Source organism: Macaca mulatta, chromosome 15, assembly GCF_049350105.2.
Source record: "Macaca mulatta isolate MMU2019108-1 chromosome 15, T2T-MMU8v2.0, whole genome shotgun sequence".
Taxonomy (NCBI): Eukaryota; Metazoa; Chordata; class Mammalia; order Primates; family Cercopithecidae; genus Macaca; species Macaca mulatta.
Genome location: NC_133420.1, coordinates 62,871,553 through 62,897,363, shown reverse-complemented (window position 1 = coordinate 62,897,363; position 25,811 = coordinate 62,871,553). Strand labels below are relative to the sequence as shown.

At 50.0% G+C, this 25,811-nt stretch overlaps 2 long non-coding RNA genes across 3 annotated transcripts in view; both read left to right on the top strand.

Moving 5' to 3' along the window:
• The window catches only part of LOC144334627 (uncharacterized), a 32,577-nt gene extending 11,119 nt beyond the window's left edge, over positions 1-21,458 (top strand). For both annotated transcript variants that reach the window (XR_013404692.1, XR_013404693.1), the window contains exons 2-4: positions 4,798-4,896; positions 18,790-18,983; positions 21,327-21,458. This is a non-coding gene — a long non-coding RNA (uncharacterized LOC144334627). The remainder of the gene's footprint in view (positions 1-4,797; positions 4,897-18,789; positions 18,984-21,326) is intronic.
• Positions 4,914-7,572, top strand: LOC144334628 (uncharacterized). Its single transcript, XR_013404694.1, has 2 exons — positions 4,914-5,899; positions 6,825-7,572. It is a non-coding gene; the product is annotated as an uncharacterized LOC144334628 (long non-coding RNA).
• Positions 21,459-25,811: the final 4,353 nt, after the last annotated feature.

Genomic DNA, 25,811 nt, shown 5'->3' with positions numbered 1-25,811 from the left:
AAAGCCATATGGTATTCCAGCAGGTGCTGAAATGGAGCAACCACCCCTTATTATTGGAAATATAGATATTTCTTTATTTCATATATATATACACACATATATATACATATATACACATATGTGTATATATATAATTATAATTTTAGAGATGGAGTTTTGTCATGTTGCCCGAGTTGGTCTTGAAGTCCTGAGCTCAAGTGATCTGCCCACGTTGGCCTCCCAAAGTGCTGGGATTACAGGTGCGAGCCACCGCACCCAGCCTTCTTTCTTCTTCTTCTCTTTTCTTTTTTTTCTTGAGACAGAGTCTCACTCTGTTGCCCAGGCTGGAGTGTGGTGGTGCAAACACAGCTCAAGCAATCCTCCTGGCTCCACCTCCCAAGTAGCTGGGATCACAGGTGTGTAACACCATGCCCAACTAATTTTCTAAGCTTTTTCTTTTTTTCTTTTTTTCTTTTTTTTTTGTAGAGACAAGGTCTCACCATGTTGCCCAAGTTGGTTTTGAACTCCTAGGATCAAGCAGTCCTCCCACCTTAGCCTCCCAAAGCACTGGGACTACAGGCATGGGCCACCTCACCTGGCCAAAAGTATTTTTAATGTTTTAATTTTATTAAACTGAACAACATAAAATTTCTAACATTTGACTGTTCTTGACTTAAAAAATGGCAATTTCATATGATTTGACCAAACATAAATGATGCTGCGGTGAACATACTTGAGACTAATCTTTGCATAATTTTTTTCTGATTACTTCTAGGATTGCATTCCTAGAAATCCACTTGCTGAGTGAAAAGGGATGCATGCTTTTGAAGAGACCCACACTTTAGTACACTGACCTCCTGGCATGTGTCCAGGGCAGAGAGAGAAAAGGGATGAGGATGAGAAACCGTTTTAGGAACTGGCTGTTGGGTGTTGGGCTTGGCCATTTTCCTGGCTGCTTCCCTCACTAGGCTGTGGCCCTGGACCTGTGGCAGCCCAAAGGGAGGAACTCCAAGTCTGGAGAGCAATCAGCAGGGTTTTCGTAGTGAGACAACTGCTGTTTTGTTTCAGAGATACTGGTTTGGTGAAGTCTCAGCCATTTCAAACTCCATCTAACTTCCACCAGTCTTTGAAACTCTGCCTGAACTTAGGATCCTCGGAGTCTTGGGATCAGAAACCCTCTTTTCCAGGGAAAGGTGACTCAGTAATAAGACGGCCCCTCCCTTCCTGCTCCTTAGAGATGAGGCCTTTCTAAAGGACTCACGATTGCCTCCATGGTTTTGAATGTTTTAAAATGTAACTTGGCCTCGAGGGTGGACCCAGGCCTGGCTGTGGAGTGAGGTTCTGATGGATTCTGGGGCGGCAGACCTCTCGAACCGTCGAAGCGTGCAGGCTGAATTTTAAAAATAATTGTCCTTTTTAATGATGTAAAACATGTCATCTAGATTAAAAAATAAACACACTTTATTACTTTCCCAGTCCTTTCTTCCTCCCTCCCAGGGCCAGATGGGGATTGCTTGAATATTTCTGGCGTATTTCACATATTTAATAACGCCCTTGGAGGTTCTTCTAGAACTGATGAAAATGTGGGATTGAACTCTGCCTATAGACAGTGTTCACAGAAAAGAAAGCTGCTGGTGGGTGGGCATGTGTTGGGGTGGGGGTGGGAGATGGGGGGGTGGGGGCACGCTGTTTTGGAAGCAAATCAAAGGCATGTACTTTTTATCTTGAGCAACAAAGGACATTGTTTCACTGTCTCCCCGCCCCAACTCTTGCCTTTTGAGCGTTGGGGGAGCAGAAGGAAGAAAAGAGAAAAAAAAAATCACTGCAGCTAAAAAAACTAGAAAGGCTTCAGAGAATCAGGCCTTCCGCCCTTCCCCGACAGCTTTCCACTAGCTCTCTTGAGCGACAGCGAATCCAAGAAAATAATTAAAGCTTTAATTTATTTATACATCTTCTCTATAGATATTATAGATCTCACAATCACCGCCTGCTAATTTATGCACGCAGAGCCTGAGGCAGCCCGGAGCGGCCAGGACTGGGGGGTCCGGGCCCCTCGGAGCGGGATGGCTGTCAGCCCCCGCGGTGGCCGCACAAAGACTGGGGTCCCGGCGGGCGCACCTGGGTGATGGGCACCTCCCAAGACTCCCCGGGACGGAGGCCTGACAGCGCGCGGCGGCCGCCTTAATAGACTGCGGGATGTTCTCCAGGAGAAGGCTGCGCCGGTCCCCGAGGACAGATCATCAGGCGGAGTGGTCCCCGGAGCAGGATTTATTAGCAGACAGGATGGGGAAGTTGATTAGCCTCCGCGGCTGAACGGACATCCTGTCAGACAGGCCTCTTAATCCAATCACTTACCTGTGGAGGGGAGCCGGCTGCCTCCTCCCGGCCTCCTTCCTCCTCCCGTGGCACCTGCGGGGCCACGCGGGGTGCCCAGGCGCCAGGGCACACAGGCCGGGCCTCTCCATCCCTCCCGTGCCTGGCCTCGCTCTTTGATTCAGTCTCGTGATTGACGCAACCTGCAGGCTGCTCTTTTGGGCTCACTGCCCTGGTGGTGACTGTCTCGCACAGAGATCTTACCTTCTGTGGCTCCCTCTTCCCCACTCAGGAAAATCCCCTTCCCCTCCCTGGTCTTGCCTCATTTGACCCTGAACCGCCTTTCCAGCTTCATCCTCCACTAGTCCCTCTCTTGAGTGGCCTCTCTCCATTTCCTGAACCTCTCCTGCCTGCCCCCTGCCCTTGCTTCAGGTATGGGGTCTACTTAGACTGTTTCTCTCTCTCTCTCTTTTTCTCCAAATCCTTCTTGTCCCCCGGGGTCTAGCCCACAAGCCTCACCTTCCCTGATTCCACCCCCCTCCCTCCAGGCCCAGGTAATTTCCCTCTGGTCTGAAGCTTTATCCATCTGTGTTGGGTGAGGATGCCAGGCCCAAATTCTGCTTCTGCCTCACCAGTTCTGCAGCCAGATGACCTCACTGGCCTCTCCTTCTGGGGATGACAGCAGCAAGTTCCTCCAGGGTCTGCTGAGGACCAAATGAGAGGGTGCATGTTGAGAGCCGGCGGTAACCCCCAGCTCACAGCAGCACACAGCGGCAGGCGATTGTCTTACCCTGGACCAGGGTCATTCTGTATGGTGGGGTCTCCTTCACGGTGCTGAGTTCCATTAGGACAGGGGCCAGGCCTCACCATCTCCTACCTCTTTCCGTCTCCCTTGCCCTAACACCAAGCACAACCCTTTCCGGATAAGATGGTTGAACGTTTGTTGAATGCATGGGGCAACCGTCTGCCACACAGTGGACCTAAGATGGCGAACCCTCTCCTGGAGTGACCCCACGAGGCCCCATCTTTGGTTTACCTGACCATAGAAGAAGTAGGACTGTGAGGGGCAGGACTCCCGTCTGCTTCTGTGGGTGGGCATTGAGATGTGTGTTCTCTCCAGCTCTTGTCAAGAGTTTAGGAATTCAGACCCTATTGATCCACTGCATCTTCAAAGCCATCCATCATCATTAAGAAACAGGACCTGAACCCTGGATGCAGCGGCTGGCACTGGGTAATTTAGAGCATTTTACAAACACACACACACACGCACACACACACACACACACACACACACACACAGAGAGAGAGAGAGAGAGAGAGATAGAGGTGGCTGAAAGAAGTTGGCTAAGGCAACCATTGAGCACTTGGCAGGCAGGGAGGGAAAGAACCAGGGGACTCACAGAAACCAAAGGTTTCTACACCGCTGCATTAAATTCTACTTCCTGGTTACAGATTTTCATGGTTGATTGTAATTGTCTATGGGCATTTGACTTTGGCAAATGTGGATGCCAAGGTCTCACTCAGGCCCTGCCACCTTCTACTGATGTCTGTCCCTTGCTGCTCACAACCATCAGTCTTGACTGTGTTGATGTCAAGGTCACTGGTCCCTAGTTTGCACCATCTTCCTTATTTTCCTTTAAAACAAACCAGAATAACATTTGCCAGGACACAGTTGTCAGGCAACTTTCCCATGTCTTGGTGTTTCTCAAAGATTCCTAGCTGCAGCTGGGTGATCTTGGTGTGGCAGAATTTACCGCTGGAAAAAGATGCAGAGCAGGGGCCTGGTCAGATGCTGCTATGGATTAGCTGTGTGCTTCTAGGTGGGGTGGCATGGGAGAGTGTGGGCATTTAACTGAACCTCATGGAACCTCAGTTTCTTCATCCACCAAATGGGGATAATATTTGGCCCACTACTACAAAAGGGGAGATTTAAGGGTAAGATGAGGTGCTTGATAGGAATGTGCTTTTAAAAGCACAGTACTATACAAAATTAAGGTATAACTACTATCATGAAATTGTGCCTAAAATATCTAATACGCTTAGTGCTAGATGCTGGAGAAATAAAGGTGACCAAGCCTCACTCTGCTCTCAGTGAGTTCACAGGCTAATGGGGAAAAGAGGCAGACATGGGGACACTAACTAAGCACCAGCAGGATCCGTCAAACTGGACCTTGGGCCGCCTTTTCAATCCTGGAGCCCCTGTTCACTACAGCACGTGCCATCAGAGGGGGCTCCGGCCAGCCCAAGGTCAGGCAGCTGTGGCACTGCCCTTGTCCTGCTGTTTTTTCAATGGATGAGATGGAGTAAACATGGAGCCTTCTTCTTTTAGGATGGGGAGTTTACATCTTAAGAAAAATGACAGATGCCACTGAACCATTTTTATGACAGATTCACTGAACACTGACGTCTGTTGATTGTGTCAATAGGGAGAAAGAGGGTAGAGAGCAGAAGATATTCCTACCCCGAGCTACCCTCTCATCCATGTATCTTTTTTTTTGTCTCCAGTCCTTGCTTTGGGAATCTCTGCTCAGACCTGCAGTGCCCACTCCAAGGGGGATCAGCTAAGAAGCCTTCCGTTGCATGGATCCTGAGCTCCCCCGACAGGTATGGTAGCTGGTAACTGCAGCTTCCCTACCCCTCCCACAAAGGGGCAGGTGCACAGCTCTGATCTGGTCTCTTCTGGGGCTCCTAGAGGCAGAAGCGCTCTTCCGGGCTGTGCTGTAAGTGATTCTCACCATGGTTGGGAGGAGGGAAGGGGACCATTGTGCCAGCCTCTCCCATTCTGCCCCTCCCTCTGCCCACTCTATGGGCACCTCCTTGGGGTCCCAGAACCCTTCTTTGGTAGGCAGGAGTGCATAAGATGTGGCACCAATGAGGAGAATATATTTGCTCAGGTGAACATCCCCTTATTGAGGGAAGGTTCTCACGTTTCCAAGATGATTATGGCATTAGAGCTCAGAGTGCAAGTGCATATATCTCAACACAGATGAGCTACAGGGCCCCGATTCCCCTGCCTGTTAGGGGCTGACCTCTTGGGATAAAGCAAGGGACCGTGACTCAGATCTGAGGAGAATAAACTGGTATTTGGGTGAAATCACTGAACTATGGACTGAGACTAGGGGCCTGGCCCCAGGACATTCTGGGGTCGGGAAGTGGCCCCGTATAGAACTGGGACTATGGGGCTCTGTGGTTCTCCCAGGCAGAGTCCCCCTAAACTGCGGCCTGTGCTGCCCCATGCTCCTCCCCACTGCCATCCAGAACCCCCGTGCCTGCTCACACCCCTGAGCACAGGCACAAGAGGATCCCTTGGTTCCAAGTGGGAGGGGTGGGTAGAATGAGCAGCGCTCTGGCCTGCACAGTCGCCTGATGCTGTCTGGCTGTGCTCAGCAGCCTGGCAGGTGGGAGGAGGGAGACAGCTGGTTGGGGTTTTGGGAACAGGGACCATGTTTTAATAATCTCCATATCCCCAGCACAGAGTGGGAGCTGGAAAATGTGTTGTTGGATCAAAGGATAGTTGAGTAGGGGGCCTTCAGATGGCAAGGCAAGACAGGGCACTGAAGACTGAAGAAACAGCATGAGCAAAGGCTGGAGGTGGTCACAGTGCCAGGTAAGGCTGAAGCGGGAGTGACAGAGAACTCATGGCTGGAGGGATGTACAGCACTGCCCACTTCAACCCCTCCCTCTCCCTCAGAATGCTGAGCTCATTCTAGAGCCCCAGCAGCAGCCTTCCTGGAGATAATCCAGCTGCACTTGAAGTCTCTGGAGACGCCGAGCTCATTCTTCCCTTGACATTGCTTTGTATCTTGGGCGTCTCTGGGATACAAAATGAACTTCTTTCTTAAATGAGGTGGGCATTGATTCTTTTTGGAGCACCTACTGCTCCTCAAGCTGCCTGCTTCTTTGGTGCACATTGCCCAGGGCCTTGAGTGCCAGGCCAAGCAGTTTGGTCTTTCTTCTGCGTGCAGAGGGAGCCCTGGGCAGCCTCTGAGCAGGAGGACCATGAACGGGCAGAGCTCTGCTCAGGAAAGTGACTCTGCTGGCCCATCTGGGGCTGGAGTCCTAGAGGCAGTGCAGCCTGAAGTCTGTGTTTCTGCACCTGATCATACTCATTGCTTGAATTTATGGACCTGAGGGCAGAAAACCAGTGACAACTATTTCTGTTGCCTGACAAGCAAATCCAAGGCTTGTGGCCCCGGGTATGGGCTGCGAGGAGGCACATGTAAAAGTTTGTATCTTAGGGCCAGCCAGGTCTGGGTGTCATGGAAGCCAGTGCCTCCCAAACTCCCTTGCCCCTCTGGAGTCTATCTGCAGAACAAGATGGTAGGCAGGTGTGGGCACCTAGGGTCTTGGGGTAAAGGGAGGCTCTAGTTCTCCTCTGGCCCTGACAAAGCCGATGGCCACTGTGAGGACTGGCACTCAGTGGGAGCGGCACTCAGCCCTCCACCCTGAGGTCAAGGCTTGCACTAAGGTGGGCCCATAGCACCTTCACCCACCCCAGGAGCCCCACTGACCTTTGCATTCTCCAAAAAAAGTCAAGGTGATGACAAGACACATCTATCGCATCTCAGCCATCATTGCAGTTGAAAGATGGGCCCGGAGCAGGTGGACTGCTTCAATTATGATGGATGAGGACGGTGACAGCTCTCGGGAGAGCTGCGGGAACCTGGCAAGTGCTCACTCAGCTATGACTCCTCTGGTAGCAATTTGACAAGATCAGAGCACTTTATGGAAGTGGAAAGTTTGGGGACCTCGGGGTTTGCTTGGCCCAGGGACTCTGGCTGCGGAAGCCCTTTGCCAGCAACACAGGGTGCTTCCTACGAGGGCCAGCGAGGGGGAGGCAGGAGCAGCCCTTGGGGAGGGGCTCTGCCTCAGGAGACCTCCTGGCCCTGGGACCAAGCCTGGGACATGCCTGCTTCAGTCTCTTCCCTGCCACTGAGAATGGCCCCCTGCTACCAACCAGGGGACAACATGGCTCCAGCCACAACCTCACAGGACAGCTGGGCATCTTCTCTCAGCCAGGCCCTGTGCTGGGCACTGAGAGAGAGTGGTGAACAAGAGAGTTACTTCCTGTCCTCAGGACATTCTCCTTGTAGCCTCCAAGGGAACTGGACAGCCCCATCTGTGGTCAGATGTGACACTGGGCACGTCACCTCTTCTCTCTGAGCTTTGGTTGGCTTTCTTTATGACGATGGCAGTTGTGTATTAAGTGAGGTAAGCTACGGGGAGCACTCATAGCTTATCAAAGGTAGTATTCAATAAATGTTAGATTTCCTTCCTGACCAATTCAGCTGTCCTTTGGTACATTTATTTATTTATTTATTCAGCAAGTTTGGCAGAGCCCTTTTTGTGTGCCAAGCACTGGGCTTGGCTCCTGGGAATTAGATGTGGCTGTAGAAGAGGGGCTGACAGCTTTATCTGCTTAGGGATGAGGATGTGGTGGGATTAGACAGTCCCTTGGCCCTCGCTGCCCTGAAGTGCTTTCTGGGCAGAGGTGTCCGTCTTGCAGAATGATGGCCAGGCATAGTCCTGGCTGCAGTGCTGCTGGAAGCTGAGGCCCTGGTGACCCCTGGGCATCCCAGGCATTGGTAGGTTTTTCTGCATTAGTTCTGCTCTGAAGCCAGGATTCCAGGGATTCTTTACTCCGGAGGGTAACCTTCCTAGAGCTGGAAGGGATCCCCCAGCACGGGCAGCTTGATCCAGAGGTGCTCCAGTTCCTCAAATTCTTTTTTTTTTTTTAGATGGAGTCTTGCTCTGTCACCAGGCTGGAGTGGTGCGATCTCAGCTCACTGAAACCTCTGCCTCCCAGGTTCAAGCAATTCTCCTGCCTCAGCCTCCCAATTAGTTGGGACTGCAGGAGCACACCACCACACCTGACTAATTTTTGTATTTTTTGGTTGAGATGAGATTTTACCATGTTGGCCAGGATGGTCTTGATCTCTTGACCTCGTGATCTGCCCAACTTGGCCTTCCAAAGTTCTGGGATTACAGGCTTGAGCCACCACACCAGCCACCTCGAATTCTTATTAAGCAACTGTTGTCTACCCTGAGGGGAGAAGCAGACAAGACTCAGCCACATCCTGCCCTCTAGTGGTTCTTGGGCTGGCAGAGGGAGAGTGAGGCATCAGGCATTGAATAACATGTGGTGCTGGTAAGGAGGCTGCAGGGAGGCTCTGAGGAAGGTGGCATCCATTCTGGCAGGGAGATCAGGGAAGGCTTCTCTGGATGCAGAGGGACCCCCCAGAAAGAGCTGAGGAGCACCACATGCAAGCCCATATGGAATGCACACAGGCAAACCCCCTCCACTGGGCCTCCGTGTCCCCATCTGCATGGTGACAAGGCTGCCTCTGTGGTTTTTGCCTCAGTCCTCCTGGCTTGGACACTGGTAGGTTCAGGTCTGCATGTTCCCCTCAGAGTCAGTGCCCGGGGGAGCTGCTCCTCCCTGGTAACTAGTTTCACTTGAGACTTCCCTGTGTGTCCCAGACAACTAAAGGCAGCCCCGAGGGGCCCCTGCTGCACCCCAGCCCCCACCTGGGGAAAGATGCCAGCACAATTATACAGAGATTGAGTAAATATTGCTATGTGTTTTACTAAACTATTGTTATTTTGTCTGGGGAAGAGAAGATGTTGATGTCGATGACAAAAATATTAAAATCACACACTAGCTGTGTGTCCTTGGGAAAGTTATACCCTCTCTGGGCCTTAATTTGCTCCTCTATGAAATGGGAGCTTTAGTCCTGCTTGATCCCCACTCTGGGATTGTGTAAAGTGCTGACTCCACGAAACAGCTGATAAAGAAGAGATGTGGTGAGAGAGGGATGGTGGGGGAAAATGATCTCTAAAAAAGTCATGGCCAAAATGACGAATGGCTCTGCCCTGCTCTCATAGCCTCTTGTTGCTGTGTGTGCTTTGGCAGGGGTGAGGGGTGGCGTAGGGCAGTGTTGCAGCTTTTCCCCTTCTGGCACATGTGGCCAGATACAGGGCTGCTTTCTCCTGTTTGCCTCTCAGGCTACCTCTCAAGAAGACCTCTTATTCTATGCATAAAGCCTCTAGCAGGAGAACGGCATGCAACGGAGAGAAGTGCTTTTCAATGGAGCAAACCCCCATCAAGGTGGAGGAGCTCATACAAGCTCCTGAGCTCGCCTGGGCTATTGCTTGGACCTTCTCTTCTGGTTTGATCTCTGCCCTAACCATCCCTTCATGGCAAAAAGAAGAGACCCAACCCAGAAGCCACAGACCAGGCCTGTGGACCGAGGACTCTGCTAATGCTCCGCCAACTCTGCCCCATCCCCACCATGTCTCCTTGTCTAGGAGCCAAACCCTCAGCTCAGATCCCTCAGCTTTTTTAAGACTGGGAAGATTTTCCAGTGTCTCCTTCAAGTTGCCAAGTCTATGTTCATGAGTGGAGGCAAAGAGCCTGGGCTCTGGGGTCCAGCTGACCTGGATTTGACCCCTGGCCCTGCCACTTTCTAACTGGATGACAGTGGGCAGATAATTTAACCTTTCTGAGTCTCAGTTTCCTTACCTGCAAAATGGGAATTATAATAGTGCCTATTTCACAGGATGGTTATGAGGAATAATGAGATAATGTGTGCAACATCTGCATGAACTTTATGATTTTTCTGCCCAGTTGAGCGTTTCCCTTCTCCCAAGAAGGGCTCCCGGGTGTTCTCAGGGCTGCAGGTCACGACACGGCACTTCCCTGGCCAGAGCACATGACTCAATGCAGCCAATCGGAGTCTGTCCTTGGGATTTTATACTGTAGCTGGAGAAAGAAGGGCTCTCCCCTCTCTGTTGTAAAGATAAAAGATGTAAGCTTGAAGTTGCCTGCACATGGGGTTCTGGTCTTGCCTGAGTGGGGTACAGCTGACTCATCAGAAAAGAACAACTGGAGTTAGGTGTGGTGGCTCATGCATGCAATCCCAGCACCTTGGGAGGCTGAGGTGGGCGGATTACCTAAGGTCAGGAGTTCAAGACTAGCCTGGCCAACATGGTGAAACACTGTCTCTACTAAAAATACAAAAAATTGCCAGTCGTGGTGGCACACACCTGTAATCCCAGCTACTTGGAAGGCAGAGGCATGAGAATAGCTTGAACCCAGGAGGTGGAGGTTGCAGTGAGCTGAGATTGCGCCACTGCACTCCAGTCTGGGTGATAGAGTGAGACTCGGTCTAAAAATATAAAAAGAAAAAAAAAAAGAAAAGAACAATCTGGAAAGAAGCAGAGAGGAGAGAGACACTGGATTGCACTTGAATCCCTGGTTCCAGTTATCTCATGGTCCAGCGTCATTTCTGTTCTTCCTGTGGTTTCACTGTTTGAGGGACTGCCCACAACATTTCCCTTTTGGGTTAGCTGGTTGGAGTTGGGTTTCTGTCACTTGCAACCAAAGGATCCCAACTAATGTAAAATTACTTAGCCCAGTACCTGGCTTATAGCAAAGGCTCTCTAAGTGGTGGCTCTAAGTATTAAGTCAAACTCTGCAGCTTGACATTGGTGCTGAATTTCCACTGGCCACCCTGTTGTGAGCACTTGTGTATTCTCTCTGCCACCCAGCACCCAAGACTCTAGGGCTCCCTAAGTGAAACACGAAGCTGGTGGGTGGCTCACGTCCTGAGCCTGCCCGGTGAGGAGGACGGCAGCGCCGGCCCATGCAAAGCAGCACCATGGACAGTGGCAGCCCAGCCTGAGAATGCCTGCCGCCACACCAGACACAATCAAGCTGCCGACATCCTTCCCCAAGTCGGGGCCTGATAATGAACAAGTAATTTATGTCCAGGAGTCAGTGGAGCCTGTCGCGGGCCAGGGCTGAAATGTGACTACGAGGGATTCCTATGAAGGTCATTGCCCTGCTCTTGTCACTGCTAAGGGGTGTCTGTAAATGGCATCCTTTGGAGGCATCACCTTGCTCTCCTGGCTTCTTTGTGGGGATAAGGGTGCACTTTTGAGAAGGTGAGTTGAGAAAAGCACTGGGCTTCTTTTGAGCCATGCCCTTGCAGTGGTGTAGGAATTCTTGCCAAGTGTGAACTCAGATGGCTCGTGGGTGAGAAGGGGTGACCCTGCGTGGACTGACACCTGAGAGGCTGTGTGGAATCTGTGAGTGGGGAGGGCAGGAATTGGGCATCCTTCATTGGGGACGAAATAGCTCCAAAGACCTTCTGTCTGAATTAATTTGAATCAAACTCCAGATATGACAAGAATGGTGTTCTGGCGACAAAGTAACAGAGCATCTTTTTTGAGAGTATGAAAAGAGGGGAACGGATAAAGGAGAAAGCACTAGGCTGGTGGGTAGGTGAATCATGAAACCCCTTCCTATGGGATTCAGTTTCCCCACCAGTTCATGGATTGGAGAGGCTTCGTCATTCTGGGATGTGGTCAGAGCATGGTTTAATGGTCCCATTTTACGGATGGGGAAACTGAGGCTTAGAGGTTAAGTCATATAGATTTTACATTCCAGATTTGGGTGTTTGGATTCCGAACCCAGTTCCATTTATTGCCAAGCCTCACATGCTGTTTATAGAAACTATGGGATCTCGCCTCAGCAGAGAGGTCTCATGGGGTCATCCCAGCAGTGGCCCAGAGGCCCCCACTCTGTCCTACTGTCATTTCAAAGTAAGCATTCCTCTGGAAATTGCCATGCTGCCTCCTGTTGGAGAGGGTGCAAGGGGAGAGGGTGTTCCTGGAGGAAGGGTTTATTTTCCAGAGGAGGTTTGGCCACTTGTGTGTGCATTGTCTCAGCTGGGAGGGGTCACCTTCCAGTGGAGGGGCTGAAAGTGGGATCATACCCTTGTTCCTGCGCCATGGGGACCCCTGTCAATGCCTTCCTTTCAGCTTCACTTCCTCTTTCCATGTTGGAGGCTGGAATGTCTGGCCTGAAACATGATCAATACACCATGAGCTGAGTGCTACAGTTTTCTTTTCCTCCCAGGTGGGAACTACATTTAAATTTACTTGAAAGTTAAATAAAAAACACCTCCTATAAGGGAAGTTTAAAAAAAGAATGGGTTGGGAATCTTCCTATTAACAGGAGAACATATCACGCCAAGCCAAATGAGCCCTGTTTGCTGCTCACCCCACAGCTGAGCTGAGCCTGCTCTGGACATGTGGGCCCTGGTGACCACATCACAGGGCCTGGGCAGTGTTCATTGGGTAGAGGGATGCTGATGGCTTGGTTGGCTCGTGTGGCTTGGGCTTTTAGAAAATGCCCCTAGACACAGCTTTTCCTTTTAGTTCCCTTTTGCAGAACTCCAGGAAGCAGGTAGGTCATGGATTACCAGGCCCATTTCACAGAGGAGGAGATGTTGCTCAGAGAGGGAGAGTGGAAGAGAACAGCCCCCAGGCTGCAGGCACTCCCGCGGGGCCCTTTCTGCTGCATCTCTGCCAGCCCCCTACCAACGGCAGGTGCAGAAGCGGCTGCAGACACACAGGGCTCTAGAGCACCTGGCCAGAGGCTGCCTGAGCAGGCTGGGGGAGGTGGTTTCCTTCACACAGTCTCAGAGCTGACAGTCCCTGAGCTCCACACACCTTGGACTGTGTCCCTTCTGTTCCTCTAATGCTCACTGTCTTTGTCTGTGAGAAGATCCCAATCACAAACTGTACTGGCTTTAATTTTTAGGGGGAAATTTACAAAAGGGGATACATGTCTATGCAGGAACATTGGGAACGTAAAGCTGAAAGGGGAGGTAATGTCACCCCTGCCTCCCCTGTCTGGCTGCACCCTTCTTTACTGCACCTCACTACCAGCCTGCACTCTCCAGAGTCTGCTCTCCCTGGAGTCAGACAGACTTCACCCAAGTCTCAGCCCCACCACATCCCAGCTGTGTGACATAGGGGAGGTCACCTAACTTCTCTGAGCCTCTGTCCCTTCACCTACAAAAGGGGATAATAACAGGGTGACTGTTAAAGTCATCCAGATGGGGACACTATTGAGAGTGAAAGTTGGCACTATTGGACAATAGGCATGGACCAGGGCCATCCTGGCAAACCAGGATATTCGGGCACTTAGTGATAATGGAAGTACCTACTCATAGGTTGTTGTAAGAATGAAATGCTAAAAATGCACAGATTAACTTGCATAGAGCTGGGAGTACAAGTTCTCAATGTAAGACAGCTTTACTGTTGTTATTTTGTGTTCTCTTTTCATCTCAGGACACTGTGTACCTTCTTTTGAGACTGGAGAGAATCGAGTGGTCCGATCTGGGATTGCTCACCGTCTGCACATGTATAATTCTATGCAGTGTTGGTATTTGCCTTCTCTCCTAAGACCGGGCTTTGCAAATGATCCCAATGGCTCTAAAGCCTCCCTGGTTGGAGCCCGCTGACCATGATGGTGTGAGGTTGGTCATATGTGGTCCCAGAAGATCACTGTCGAGACCTTGGAGGGCACGCATCTCTGAATTGGGATGAAAGGCACATTTGTAAGTTTGTGCCTCTGGCTTCTCTTGCTGATGCTCCCCATTACTTATTATGGGATGTGTGTTGTTAGAGTGATGGGTGGGTGGTGGGAGGGATGCTGCTGTTTAGAGAGGGGTTAAGCCTAGACAACCCTTCTAGAAATCTTCCAACTTTCTAGGAGTTGGCCTGGGGAGAGGAGGCAACCAAATCCACTCCTGTGGCCTAATATTAGACAGTCAGGCTGGTCTCTGTCCTGACATGATTCCTGGAGACTTCAGAGAAACCAGTTACCAAGGGGGTCCTGGTAATTCAGCAAAAACACAGAATATTAAAATAATTGGGAATCTTTCCATCCCTGTGTACATTTCAAGGCCAGGTCTTCCAGCTGATGAGTGTGTAGGCATGTGGAGTCCATGGGAAGGAATTTTGTAGTTCAAAGCAGATGCACCCAAATGTAACTTGACTTTCTCTGTAGCTGGGCTTTCCTTCTATCCTGTGCTCCTGTTCTGCCTGATGCAGAGAAATCAATCTAGCAATTTCTTACTGACATCATAATTATTCAGGAACTTCTCAATGCTCTCAGCTGAGCACTGTCACACTCAGGTTTGCTTCGCCTTTCAGGGTGTTCTCTCCATACCACCTTCTGGGTTGACACTGAGAGATGAGGAAGGGACCGTGTGGCTCTGCCTCTTCCCTTCTGGCCTGGGCAGGAGTGGCACCTTTGGGCTGGAAACCCACTGGGTGCGGCCGCATCTGCCCATGCCCTTCTTGGGAGGGCTGTCCTAGCCATGAACCTCTCCCTGGCCCATGACCTCTTCCAGACAACTTCAGCGTCCCATTCGGGAGTCTTGAGAATGTCCTGAATGTCCTTCCATATAGTTCTGGGCTTCAGGAAACTGGAGGGATGGGGGCTACCCTGAGCCTCTCATGTCTAGATGAACCATGTCACTCACGTATTCTCCAGTGACTGCTTCCTTGGCAGCACTAGGTGTAGGCACAGGAGCTCTGTGTCACGGCAGCTCCACACTTATCTGGGGGCTTCTAGCGTCTTCTCCCCTCCTGTGAGATTTGTCCCCAAGGGTAGATGGCAGAGTTCAGGGCTATCCCACACCAGCAACTGAGCTGCAGCTTCATCTGCAGACTTCTCCTCCTCCCCAGGCCTGGGTGCCTTTTATCTAGTCCGGGTGGGCAGGGGATAACTGACTCTAGTGGGTCATGTCCCCTCCTACTTTGTTCATCCTACACCTAGACTGTGGATCCTGAACTGAAAACCTCCGAACTTGGGACTTCTGTTCTTTGGTCCTTTCTGACAACTACCCCTAGGGGTAGTGGTGGGAGCGGAGTGGAGCATGAGATGCTCTCATGGGGAATGATGGTTGTGAGGTGAAAGGGGGTGCCGGGGAGACAAGGAGACATGCCAGATAATATCTCAGATTTGTGTCCTGTCATGGAGATTTACAAGGAGAGCAGGCAATGTGGAGCAACAGGGACTCGCATTCATTGCTGGTGGGAAAGCAAAATGGTACGGCCACTGTGGAAGACAATTTGACGGTTTTTCAAAAAACGAAGCATACTCTTACCATATGACTCAGCAGGCACGCTCCTTGGTGTATGCCCAAAACAAAGTAACTGAAAAATTGAAATTTTACTTTGTCTACAAAGACACCTTCACTTGGATGTTTATAGCAGCTTTATTCCTAATTTTCAAAACTTGGAAGCAGCCAAGATACCATTTGGTAGGTGAATGGATAAATAAACCATGGTGCATGTGTCCAGGGGGTGGCTGGGCTCCACCCTGCCGTATGAGTTTGGACAATGTATAATGGAATGTTACTCAGTGCTAAAACGAAATGCGCTATCAAGCCATGAGATGACATGGAAGAAATTTCAATGCATGCTACAGAGTGAAAGAAGCCAGTGTGAACAGGTACATATTGCATGACATTCCGGAAAAGGCAAAACTATGGAGAGAGTAAAAAGCTCAGTGGTTGCCAGGAGAGAGAGAGAGAAGGTTGAATAGGCAGAACACAGAGGACTTTTAGGGCAGTGAAACTACTCTGATATTCTTATGATGGATATATATCATTATACATTGTCCAAACCCATATAATGTACAACATCAAGAGGGAACCCTAACACGAACTATGGACTTTGGGTGATTATGATGTGTTGATGTAGGGTCATTGATTGTAACAAATGCATTACTCTGGTGGCAGGGGAGGCTGTGCATGTGCAGGCATGTGGGATGTACAGGAACTCTTTGCACCTTATGCTCACTTTGCTGTGAATCTAGCACTGCTCTAAAAAACAAAGTCTATTTAAAAAACAGAGTCACATCACATATACTGTGTTATTAACTTCTTTTTATACATCAGGAGTATTTACCACCGTCATCACATATTCTTTTATAATATAGTCTGTAATGAGTATGCCATATTTCATTGTATACAAGTTTCATACTTTAGCCATTCTCCTATTTTTGGATGTTCAAGTTTCCTTTTTCTTTTTCCTTTCTCTCAGAAAAAAATGCTAGATGAATTTCCTTGGACATAATCTTTGTGCAAATTTCTATTCCCTCGAAATAAATAAGGATATTTATTTTCATGTAAATAGTTGAGGATTTCCCACATCATCCCCACACAAGCTCTTGTGCACATTTCCACAGATACCTGCACAGACACAGAGACACACAGAAACACAAAGCCACGTGCAGTCTTGACTTCACTGTAGAGAATTTAGCTCATCTGCTTTGAATCTAGACACAATAAAAACATCTCCCTCTTTCCAGGTACCACCAGGAAGTGAAGGCACCTGTGCGGGAGGGTGACAACTGCACACATGAATCACCCCAAGGTGCCCTAGCCTCCTTTGCAGTTTTCACCCTCCTGCATGGGTGGCTGTACAGATGTCTTCACTGGGCGGTAGAGTGATCAACTCCTCCCAATTCGCCTGGGACTTTACTGGTTTTAGCACTGAAAGTCCTTGACTCTAAGAACCTCCCCCAACCTGTCCTGATAAAACTAGCATGGCTGGTCACCCTAAAAGGCAGAGGGTGGGGCTGGGTCCCTCTCCTTCAGTGCTGGCCTCCTCCCCTCATGGGCAGATACCAGCTCCGCTGGGCTTACCCCGAACGCATTGCAGAAGCTTAGGGACTAAGAAAAGTTTGACGCTGTTGGAACACAGCCTAAAGCCCGCTGGTGCTCTCGAAGAGAAGCAAAGGAAAGCTGTGTGTTCAGGGGCCTGCTGGGCTCAGCCCTGCCAGATGAGTTGACTAAACCTATCTCCATCTCAGTGCCCAGTGAGTGTCGGGGACTTATCATTGTCTTCTGAGGAGTGACATCAGCTGCCAATTGGTTCATCCATCTGCAGCCACTCCCCTTCCAAGCCAGTTCCAAGCCTCAAATGTATCTCTGCTCAAAGTCTGTGACGACACTCCATTGCTGTTGGGATGGTAGGACAGTGTGGGTGGAACACAGATTTTGGAATCAAACAGATTAGCGTTCAAGCTCCAACGTTCTCAGGCTATGTGATCTTGGACAAAGTCCTTGATTTTTCTTTTCTTTTGTTTTTTTTTTTTGAGACGGAGTCTTGCTCTGTTGCTCAGGCTGGAGTGCAGTGGCACCATTTCTGCTCATTGCAAGCTCCGCCTCCCGGGTTCATGCCATTCTCCTGCCTCAGCCTCCCCAGTAGCTGGGACTACAGGCGCCCGCCACCACACCTGGCTAATTTTTTTTTGTATTTTTAGTAGAGACAGGGTTTCACTATGTTAGCCAAGATGGTCTCGATCTCCTGACCTCGTGATCCGCCCATCTCAGCCTCCCAAAGTGCTGGGATTACAGGCGTGAGCCACCGTGCCCAGCCAGTCCTTGATTTTTCATTTTCCTCATTTATAAATGAAAACAAAATCTGCCCTGTAGGGCTAAAGAGAGAAGTAAATTAAATAACATAACACATTTATAAAGTGCCCTGCACAGTATCTGCTACAAGGTAAGTATAAAATAATCAGTCACTATTGTTTTGATGACTTAGAACATCATCCAGAGACCCCAGACTGGGGTCATTCAGCAACCCCCCACCCTGACCTTGCCTTCAGCTCTGGGTTCATATTCACATCACCCACATCTACAATCACACCCACACTTCTGCTGCCCGTACTTCTTGCTATTCTCCAGGTAAGTCCTTTCCTTTCTGGCCACAGTCTTTTGCTGATTTGCTCCCTTGGCTGGAACTACAGTCCCCTGTTGAAGCTCCTACTCATTCTACTGTAGCCCCATTCCACCTCCTCCAGGAAGTCTTCCCCAACACCCCAAGATGAAACGGAGCTTTGCTTCCTCCTTGCTCTACCATTTACTTTCTGCAGCTTGCACTTAGAGACCAGCCTTGCAGTCAGAATGGTTTCCTCTATGGCTATTTGCATCCATATCTCTTTTCCCCTGTAGATCCTGAGCTGCTTGAGGGCAGGGTCTGTGACCTGCTCATCTCTGCCAGCCTCAGAGCCTAGCACAGAGCTCTGCACACAGCAGCTGCTCCAGTGAAAGTGTTCATTTGTTCATTGTCCTAAGAGAGTGGTGGACACTGGGCACTGTGGAAAAGCAGAGGACAAAGGAATCACCTGCCTGGGGAGCATGGCATGTTATAGAGAAGGTGGCCTGGACACTCAGTTTTGAAAGAGCAGGAAGGTAGAAGAGAAAAAGAGACAGAGGAACAGATAGTCCAGGCAGAGGATGAGTGTGGGCAAAAGCCTGGGGTTGGGCAAGTGTGTGTTTAGGGAAAAGCAAGGGGTCCTATTGCTGATGGCTGGGATGGGTGCAGGTGTCACAGAAAGCTAGGTTAGAATCTGGCTGAGGAGGGAGATGCCCAACCACCCCAGTTCTTGCTTGCTTGACTGTGAACACTCTCTAGCTGGTATGGCCCAGGTGCACCAGAAGGATGCAGAGAAAATGTTGTGATGTTAAATATAGATGCCCTGTTAAACTTGAATTGCAGATAAACGAATAATTTTTAGTAAGCATAAGTATGTCCCATGCTTAGGTGAGACATACTTGCACTGCACAATAACATATTGTTTATCTGTAGTTCAAATTTAACTGGGCATTATGTTCTTATTAGCTAGATCTGGCAACCCTCTCTGTGAGGAATACAGTAATGCTGCCGCGTCAGAGGTGTCATTACCATTTTTTGGGCCATTGCTTCATGAGCAAAGACAGATTGAAGTGTATGAATCCCCACTGCACCTAAATGCAGATAAACATGACGAACGGTAATGGCTCCGGAGGAATCAACGGGAGTGTTTCCAGCAGCAGGTGAGTTGTGGGCGCTGGAAATGAGCATTTGGATACTGGAGCTCAGTACCCACCTGCCATCCCTGGGGTGTGGATTTCACAAGGGGGTATCTTCTGAAGGAGCAAGGCTCAGGCCTGAAGAAACAAGGCTAGAAGTAGCGATTGAGTTTCTAGGCTCGCCCACTTAAAGTCTATTTTGCTATTAAGGGGCAGAGATTTAGCAATATTTTTAATGAGGCTGGTTTGGGGGCTGTCCTGGAGCCCAGCTTCTATTTGAAACCCAATTTTTACGGTGATGGAAACTCTTTTGTCCCTGATTAGAAAGAAAGACGGATACATCAGAAACATAGCTCCTTCAAGCCAACCACGGTTGCTGTGGTCTCCAGGCCATGTTCCAAGGAAGTAGGGGTGGAGGACGGGCATATTAGTGGAAACTGGGGAGTAATAAAAAAGGTAGGCTCCCTCTCACCTCTCTCCTTCAGCTACCAGACCCTCAGAGAGGAAGTATTATTTACTAGGCACAAACCATGAGCTAAATATTTTGGGTTCATCACCTTGGGTATCTTACAGTACTTGTTTGGTGTTATCTCATTATATGGAGATAGAAACTGAGGCTCGGAGAGGTGAAATAACATGCATAATAAGGTCATATAATTCAGCAAAGCCAGGACTTGAACCTGTGTCTATGAAGCTTCAAAATATTGGCTTTTTATTTTGGGCCACATTGGAAATAACTCCCTGGAAGCCCCCACAACAGGTCCTGGGATCCAACTACAAGATTCATTATTCCTGACCTCACAGCCCCTGATCCAGCCAGTCCCAGCATGGAAGGGCTGGCTATTTGTCCACCAAGGCACTTGCTCTATGGGTGTCCAAGATGGTGGCTGTTGCCACATTTCCAGGAGGGACCCAGTGTTGCTGCTACTGTTCTCCAAAGCCCTCCCACACTCCTGTCGTCCCTGAATGACTTAATCTGTGCGCTTTCTGAGACTTAGTTTGCACCTGTTTGTGAGCCTCCTGGAATTATTGATTACCCTAAGTGGAGAGCTCCTGGGGGTGGGGATTGGGCAGGAACCGAGTTAGTCCTCTCTTCCTTCCAGGTGTTTTAAATGTGTTCATGGAAGGGAGAAAACCCCAAAGGTTTATTGAACTAGAGTAGTCCAGGCAAGAAGAGCTGATGACATGTACACTGACCAAGCCAGACTAAGCTTATCTGCCTGGATTATTTAATATCTGATGCCTCAGAAGAGTGATAGGGCATTAGCTAAGGTAATGCTGGCTGCTATAACAAACTCCTAATTATATGATGGCTCAAACAACAGATGTTTATGTCTCACTTGTAAAGTACCAGACACATGTTCTGATAGGTATAGGGTTGCTAGATAAAATATGACACCTAGTTAAATCTGAATTTCAGAGAAACCACAAATAATTTTTTCCAAGTGATAACTCTCTACTCAGTTTTTCTAAGCATCTAGGACTGGTCCAGAAAGGTGGCTGGGGTTGCCTCTGTCCCTAAGCTGGGATGTATACTAAGAAGGCATTCATTGCTTATCTGAAGTTCAAACCTACCTAGACGTTTTGTTTTCGTTTTTGTTAATTCTGGCCACTTTAGACAGGTGGGTGGTCCTTCTTCAGTATTGGTTTAGGGACCCAGGCTCCTTCACTTCCTGGCCCTGTCCCTTCAACCTCTGGTTTCCACAGTCATGACACCCATTTGTATCAAACTGATGAAAGGGAGTGAGCATGAGGATCATTTGAGGGAGGTTTTTGTGGACTGAGCTGTAACTAGAACACACGGGTCTTCTCTCATTCCATTGGCCAGAACCAGTCATATGGCCATGCCCACCTCCAAGTAAGGCTGTGAAACGTAGTCCAGCTTTGTGCTCAGGAAGAAGTGGAAGAAATTTCATGGACACACACACACACACACACATACACACACACACACACACAGCTTTTTAAAGAAGGCATGATACATTTTCTTGGGTAGTCTTTTTAAGACTACAGCTTTACTTCAGCAAACACACACTCCAGGAGGGAACAAGCCAGTGCCCACATCTGTCACGGCGAGAGTTCTTCCCTCTGCGTTCCATGAAGAAAACAAATAAACAAAACATTTATTTCTTCTATGAAGTAAAGTCCTGGTAACAAGTTGTTGAGTTTGTGCTCTTAAACAAGCAGCAGGATGGAGAATCAAAACTTTGAACCTACCAAAGGCCCCCAAATCCATCTGCTGAAATCCTAACACAGGGTGATGGCATTTGGAGGGGGTGCCTCTGTAGGTGATTAGATCCCCCCGAATGGAATTAGTGCCTTTGTAAAGAGGTCTGAGGGTGCTTCTTTGCTTCTTCCACCATGTAGGGAGACGGCAAGAGGACAGGTGTGTCTGTGAATGAGGACACAGGCTCCCACCATAACCTGAATCTGCTGATGTCTTGACCTTCACCTTCCCAGCCCCCAAAACTATGAGAAATAAACTTCTGTTGCTGATAGCTACCCAGTCTACGGTATTCTATTATAGCAGTTCAAATGGACGAAAACAGCATTCAACAGACCTGGGATCGATCCTGGTAGAACCTGGTACAATCTTCTAGCAATGGCACCCAGAACAAGTTACTCAACCTCTCTGAGCTTCAATTTTACTATCTGTGAAATGGGGCTAACGGCATGTACCTAATGGGGTGCTATGAGGACACAGCCTGGCCCAACACTTGGCATATAACTAGAGCTCGACAAATAGGAACAATCTCACAGCTTCTGTTCCCTCTGTGGTCCTGTGCCAGCTACCCAACTTGATCCTGAGCTGAGCCTGTCTGGCGGACAGACTGGAGGTTCCTCCAGGAATCTGCCTGTGGCAAGGAGAGACAGGTTGATAAACTAAGCCTGGCAACCAGCCTCAGTCACCCACCAGTCAGGAGGAGAACTTTCCTACTGGTCCAGGCCTCTCATGGATTTGTGTCTGGGGCCTCTGGGGGAGGGGATTGGTCCAGATAAAACTTCTGAAAAATACTGGAACACAAGCCTCCTTGGAACAATGCCAAAGCGGGGGAGAGGCAGTCCCCACAGGGACGCAGGCTGGCTGTGGACCATCCAAGGTGCAGATGATGGTGGCGAAGATGGTGCTGCCGAGTGGGAGGTGACTTCAAGGTGGGCACAGAGGCAGTGTGTGTGTGTGTGTGTGTGTGTGTGTGTGTGTGTGTGTGGCGGGGGGCGTTCTCCCATGACTTGGTAGAAAGCTGAAGAAGAAAGAGAAGAAGCAGTAGCTGAGATGATAACTGGTAAAAACATAAGAGTTTTCCAGAAATACTTGAGGAGGTACTGGAAGCAGCTAGACGGCCAGAATTATCAGGTAGAGGGGACACAATAAAACTGTGAAACATTAGTTATCCATAATGACCCCCTTTACACCAGGGTTGCTGTGGTTGGGGTAACCTAGGTTGCATCATTTTTTTCAAAGAATAATTCCCCAGGCTACATTTGATTGCTGTTGGCATGAGTGTGTCTCCCTGACCCCTACCCACCAATTAATGTCTTCCCCCGGGGCTCTGTGTTCTTCAGGAGAAGGTGCTTTGCCATCCTTGATTCAGACTCAACCTCTCTGTTCTCCCTGCCTGCATCTCACACCCCTCCGATTATGGAAGGATTGTCTTTTGGTCTCCAAATCATTAATTTTGGTTGTGTAGCTCCTGCCTAGCAGAGCTTTTTCTGCTCTGAAAAACTCTGATTATAAATAGTTCAATAATACACGTCCTCCTGAGTTTAAGACTCTGGCTTATATAATTGGAAATCTGGATGTGAAGCAAGTTAAAGTTGATGCCATAAAGACAGTAAAATAATTAATCACTTTGCTCTGTTTAATAGATTCAAGGGCATAGGAACAGCCTTGCGGCCAGGGTGAATCTTCGGGAGTGGCGCTGGCTGTCATGGCGACCTCAGCAGGCACTGGGGAGATAGACCAGGAAATCAGCACCTGGGGCTGGAGGATGGGGTCTCAGCAGGCTGTGCCCCTCCAAGCTCACCAAGGCCCTCCTGATCAAGGTGTCAGGCATCTGTGACCTCCTGATCCCCCACCCTCCCCCGTCCCAGGGTTCCTGCGTATTGCACATGTCCTCAGGCTCATACAAGCCTGGTCCCTCCAGCTGCCTCCCTGGACATGGAGGTTCTGATTAGTTAATCCCTCTTCAGCCCACAAAGGACTTGAACACCCACTATCTTGCTCTATCCTCACAAGGCTCTGTGAGGCAGGCAGAACAATGATTCTTTCCCTCCCACTTGTCCTCAGGGAAAACAAAGGCTCCTCTGCTTCTGGGGAAATGGCCCATTTCACATGTATCTTTCTCAAATTCACACAGCCAGTTGGTGGAGCCAGGTCTTACATTCCGATCGGGGTGACACCTCAGCCTGTGCCTTCTTGGCTCTGCTCGCTGGGTCCCTGAGAGGCCAGGAGCAGCAGATTGTGGACGTCCACCTGAGGGAGGCTGCTCCAAGGGCAGGGACCAGCTGGGAGAGCATAACATCGAGCATCAACAACGTGCCGGGCCAGGTCCTAACCGCCTTCACACACGTGACCTCGTTTATTCTTCAAATCACCATCTAAGGTAGCTGCACAAAGAAACAGGCACAGGGAGGGTAGGAAACTCATGTAAGATCAAACGGCTCATAAATAGCAGAGACAGGATTTGAACCTGTGCTTTCAACCACTGTAACCTGTGGGCTCCTTGGAAGCCTGTGAGCAGCCTTGAGATGGGATCGAACTCTTACTTGAGTCATTGCCTCAGGGTCGATTCTAGGGTCTAGCACAGGAAGGGGTTCATGAGATGTTTGTTGAAGGACTGGAAGGTCCGGCAGGGTGGGGTCCTGCTGCCTCTGGCCTGGCTGTCTTCCTTCACTAATTCCAAGCACACACATTTCCTGACCTGGGCCAGGCCCTGTCCTGCACTGGGAACACGGGGGTGGATGAGCCACAGCCTCTGCATCTGCAGGGGGCAAGTGGAGGGTAGCGGGGCAGATGATAGCCAAGTCATGCGGTAAGTGCAGGACTAAGAGCACCATGGATGCCTGCAGAGCACCAGCCTAGGTCAGGGCAGCCTGGTAAGGTGACAGCGGGGAGAGGACAGGCATGCCAGGTGGAAGGAACAGCATCAGCAAAAGCCTTGGCGGCAGGAAAGAGATGGGGTGAGTGGGATCCAGAGCCATGGTAGGGGGCGTGCTGGAGATTGTAAAGGCCTTGAGTGCCAAGGTAAGGACTCTGGATTTTCTCCAGAGCCGCTGAGCAGTGCCATGGCCCAGTGTGGTTTTAGGAAGCCGGGTCTAGTGAGACAGACTGGAGGTCGGGAGGCCGGGGAGGAGAGGGCGGGTGGCAGTGGGAATGAGGGCAGTGGCTCTGCTTGGTGAGGGAGTGTAGGGGATAGCCTGGAGCCTGCCTTGACTTCTATACGTGTTTGAGCCCCCTCACCCCCGCACCAAGGCCAGTTTTAGGCTTATTCTGTGGGTTGTGAGTGAGCTCCGGGGAGGGGCTGAAGCGACGCATTTGAGACCCCCGACCAACTTCTGCCTTTAGGACTATGATGAGAGGAGGAGCTCTTCGCTTGGCGTTCTTGGCACTTTTACCTGGATCTGTCCGAGGTGACTTCTGGAATGAGTGTCCTGAGGGCAGGGGACAAGCCCAAGGCGGTGGAGATCATCACCAAAACCAGAGCGACCTGGGTTTCAATCTCAGTCCCACCATTCAGAAGCTGTGTGCCCTTGGAGAAATCGTGTCACCTCTCTGGGCCTCTGTTTTCTTATCTGTAAAGTGGGGCAATAGTGATGCTGCTCCTACAGCAGCTGTGAGGCTCCAGCAAGCTTTATCTGGAAAGCACGTGGCATACAGAGGTGCTCAGTTACATGTCACTCCCGACACCTTTGTCATCATCTTGTCTTCCTGTTGGGATCAACACACTGAAGAAACTGCAAAAGACTGCTGGGTGTGGTGGCTCACGCCTGCGATCCCAGCACTTTGGGAGGCTGAGGTGGATCACCTGAGGTTAGGAGTTCAAGACCAGCCTGACCAACATGGTGAAACTTCATCTCTACTAAAAATACAAAAATTAGCCAGGCGTGGTGGCAGGTGCCTGTAATCCCAGCTACTCGGGAGGCAGAGGCAGGAGAGTCAATTGAACCTGGGAGACGGAGATGGCAGTGAGCCGACATCAAGCAACTGTACTCCAGCCTGGGCAACAAGAGTGAAACTCTGTCTCAAAAAAAAAATTTAAAAAGTTAAAAAATAAGAAATTGCAAAGGATTGTTGTTTACCTGCTGAGTAGCTGCAGGCAAACAGCTTGAAGCTGGGGTTGGGGGAACGGCGGGGTTGAAACCCCTCCCTCTCTGTCCTCTGGAGCAGGACCACCTGGGATGGGGGTCAGGTTCAGGGGGTTTGACACCTACCTCCTGGGAGATGAGCATAGAGAGAGTAGTCTCCATTCCCCACCCATCCCTCTGCCTAGCCCGTCTCCTGCAACACTGCAGGAGGGGCCAGGCTGGGGCGTACTACCATTTCACAGGGGGGAAGTGGGGCCTAGGGAGGCAATGGGACTCCCCACAGTTTGCTCTGAGCTGGGAGGGAGGCCTGGGTTCCTCTGTGGGGATTACAGAGGACCTTGAAGTCTCTTTGTGGCAGGCTGGTGTCATGCAGACAGGGGCAGGCAGCGACGTGAGCACTTCTGCCGTCTCCAGTGAGGAATGCGCTGCTCAGGTGAGGAGGGCCTTGTTCAAGGTGACTGCGAGCTCTCGACTTCTCAGTGTGCTGGCAAATGGACCCCATCCATCCTGGGAGGGAGAGGGCCTGACTCTCGCCCCACACAGCCC